Consider the following 4,259-nt stretch of genomic DNA (forward strand, 5'->3'; position numbering starts at 1 on the left):
AAGTTTCTTTTAATAATAAATCAGCGGTGAGAGACACCCCGGTGGTCAGCAGCGAGGCCCCCGCCGCTATAGCCCCGGCGGAGCCGTTGAGCCGTTGACCGTCACCGGCGAGGCGACGGTCATCGGCGAGGCGAGGTGACCATCGGGTCTCCCGGTGGAGGGTCGATGGATCCCCGCACGGTAGCCGTGAGTCAGCCGCCCTGCGGGGTTCTCTCGCCGCCGACCACGGGGTGACCGTGGTCGGGAGATCGTGGCCGGGAGATCCGTGAGTAGTAGTCTCCCGGTGGAGGGTCGACAGATCCCCGCACGGTAGCCGTGAGTCAGCCGCAGCGGAGGTCCGTGAGAGGTGCGGGGGTCAGCTGTCAGCAGCGAGACCCCCGCACCTCTCACGGACCTCCGCTGCGGCTCCGCTGCGGCTGACTCACGGCTACCGTGCGGGGATCAGCAGCGAGACCCCCGCACATCTCACGGACCTCCACTGCGGCTCCGCTGCGGCTGACTCACGGCTACCACCGGGAGACCACTACTCACGGACCTCCACTGCGGTCACCCCGTGGTCAGCGGCGTGAGACCCCCGCACTCCCGCAGGGTGGCCGACTCACGTCAACCCTCCACCGGGGTGTCTCTCGCGGACCGCCGGTCCTCAGGGGGGATCCCTCGCCGCTAATATTTATTATTAAAAGTTATTTTTCATTTGGAAACGTTTTCTTTTTTTGTAATATTATTTTCTATTGTTGAATAATGGTTTGAAGAGTCATTTTCGGCAATAAGAATGAATGCAATACAGTTATTTATTATTAAAAGTTACTTTTCATTATTAAAAAAACGTTTTATTTTTTGGGAATGTTGGTTTCTGTGTTCAATAAAGGTTTGAAGAGGAATTCAAAGCCCACCTGGGACAGAGCAGCGTGCACGTGACATTATTGCCATGATTCTATTGGATACTATGAACCTTTCTAATCCGCCTCCCGCTCCTCCAATGCCCGCCTCCTCCAATGCCCGCCTCCTACTGGGTACTGCAGTCGGACCCGTCTCGCAAAAGGACACAATGACAATTGTAATCCACAAGGGCAGCAGACACATTTTAAATTCAATTAGATTCAATTAGTACTGTGGTCTATCCATCTGTCATTCAATGTTATATGAGATACCTAAATGCATGGTTTCCTATGTAAATAAGCTGAAAAGCTTACTAGGATCTCCCTTTAGTTGACTGTGTACCAGTGAACTGTACCGTCATGAAACTGTACCTTTTCTATGCAAACTTATAATAAAGTCTTCAATCAATCAATCAATCAATCAATCAATCAATTCAAAACTGAATGTTGGTTTCGGCAATTAAATTGTTGATGCGATGAAGAATGCAACTCGTTCACTGCCACCTGATGTCCTGAGAGTGCAAATATAGACACAATTCTAATTTCATATTACAAATAATTTATAATATGACACAATATTTAGTTATAGACACTCACAAATGGACTCAAGCATTGTCCAAGAGGATCATTATGTGATTTGAAGGTGAGACTTTGAATAGTATAATTACTTTTTGTAACCTACAGTAAGTGCCATGGTTTACTATGGTTCTACTGTATCCTGTACATGCAGCCAAAGAAACAACATCAATATGAGCCGAGTCGCTGTGGTAATTAAGACGCAATTTGAATCGAACCCTTTCACAAACACAGCCATCACAGCGATGTGCAATATCCAGAACACAGACGCAAATGTTATTCCCATCGATTACTTCATCAATAGACGTTGCCTTTTGTTACTGTTGCACACCGACGTGCGTCATCAGCTTCCAAGTCGAGCACTGCTTCAATTCAGCTTATTCAGATAGATAGAGTACAACAATGAAGAAATGGAGAGAGAGAGAGAGTGGGGGGAGGGAGAGAAAGTGAAAGAAAACAGAAAACAAGAGAGATTCTCTCTACTACGATAACATAATACAAAGCAATCTGGTATAATGTGTGGAGTGTTCCATTTTCTTTCAAGGGGACGTGAATGAGGAAGACACTATTCAATTAGCATCTCCATTCAGATGAGTCTCAGACAATAGAAGTCAAGGCCACACACACGCTGTGAAGAGCAGGAGAAAACTGCTGTTGTGAATGATTTAAAATAACTGAGGCGACAGAACAGGACCGCTGTTCTGTAAGAGTGATTTGAGAGAGACAGGCATCCCAAAGCCACCCCGAAGGTTCTTATCACTCGCTCATCTGCCTTGTCTTGCAGTGGAGAAAAGTTTTTTAACACAATCTGGAACTTATTTTGTCCTCTACATTCTGGGGTGCATTCAAACGTTATTCAAGATGTTGTCTTGTATGCAATATCATGGGGTTTCTTGGCTGAAAAGCGAGTTTCAGAAAAGTTTCCGTCTTCATTTCATCTGAGTGAAAAAAAAAAAAAAAAAAGAAAAACATCAAAATTGATCAATCAGGAAAAGGGTGTCTATGGCCACCCCTTTCCTGATTGATCAATAGATTATTACACATATATACTGCCAGGTTCTAGCAGTGTTATGTAGAGATACTCTTACAAGTAAAAGTCTGGAATTCAAAATCTACTTGAGTAAAAGTACAAAAGTATTGGTATCGAAATGTACTTAAAGTAATCAGAGATATGGATCAGAGATATAGTGGTGTAGAAGTAAAAAGTATTAGAAATTGGAAATACTCCAGTAAAGTACACATATCTCAAAATTGTACAGTACACTACAGTACTTAAGTAAATGTACTTAGTTACTTTCCACTGCTGGCATTTTGCAATAACTTCCAAGACTTCAGTGCATATCTTTTATACAAGCTGGAGACCTACATACTGTATTTAGTAAATATAGGCCTATTCAATGTTCTATAAATATACTTCCCTCAGTTTCCTATTAACTCTTTCCCGGGAAACAGACCGTTGGATGGACATTCCTGGGATTCCCGCATCCCAAGATTAAACCCTATCACAGCCACACAGTTGAGAATGTAAGTCATTTTTAAGAGGGAGGGGCAGTGAAACAATTGGACAGCTAAACGCCGTAAACAACGTCCATACAATTTCTTAGATTATTTTTCCTTAACATAAGGAAAAATAATCTTCCTCTGCTGGGACATGATGCAAATCACTGTTGTAGCTTGTTACTGATTAAATATTGCTCAACATTTGATTACATTCGCTATTAACTCATTTGGTGCCAGCGCCCTCTAGGGGCCATAGAATGCCAGGGTATCTCTCATAGGCGAGCGCTTTAGCTTCCAGGACCTCACCTTCCAGGACCTCACGTGCTCACGTTCATGCACGTCATGGAAATGTCCCGGATGATAATGCTAACAGAATGGCTATTCCCATTTTGTCATCTAAAAGATCATTTTTGGGCGATTTCGCCGTAAATAAACCTCGCGCCGCTTCCCTAAAGACACAATCCAGAGATATAAGCCTTCAAAGATGTGGTCTTTCATTGGATTAGGCGGAGATTGGCGATTTCGTTCGCAACTAACGTCCGGCCGGGACGTTGCTTGCTTTCGGCTAGTAGCTAGAAAAATCAGGCCAGGCTTCAGAAGGCCTCTTATCATTTTATTCCATTTCATTAAATATCCCGGACTAGTTCGGGATAGGCACCCTGGAATACGTCGCGCCGCCTACAATGAACATTGGGTGAACATTGGGGGGGGTCTAAACTTTATTTTAAACCATTTTCAATGGAATAAATCGTCGGAGCATCTAGCGTCTCTCGTTGGTGAGCGCTGGGCGAGCCGGGACCACCCACGTTGCTCCAAGCAGCTCGGGGTAAGTAAAATAGCAAATAAAAAATTGTTTTTGATCCCGAATATCCCGAACTAGTTCGGGATAGGCACTCAAAGAGTTAAGACAATATAAGTTATTATTATTTCCTTCAAAATGAGAAAAGAAATCTAGTGTGAAATATGTTTGACAAGAATATTTCTTCTTTTTAGACCAGAATTAAGACATAATATATGCTATAAACAAGGATTTCTTTACTTTCTTGAAAATCTGTTTTTGCAGTGTACTGTACAAGGCATGCAAGCTAACTAACAACATTGTGAGATAAACAGGTTTAAATTAAATACTAAGGTCCAAGCAATGGATGTAAAACTACTACTTGGAGGGGTGTTAGTGTTTTTCATTTGAACTGGTTGGTATAGTAGCACAGAGTAGCACCAGCTTGCAGGTCCAACCGCAAGCTGCCTGTCCCTCGGAGGTGAGAAAGCAAGCTGAGAGCGCATGTGGCGTGTGTGGCATATGTG

Source organism: Nannobrachium achirus (assembly GCF_963921795.1).
Source record: "Nannobrachium achirus genome assembly, chromosome: 19".
Classification (NCBI taxonomy): domain Eukaryota; kingdom Metazoa; phylum Chordata; class Actinopteri; order Myctophiformes; family Myctophidae; genus Nannobrachium; species Nannobrachium achirus.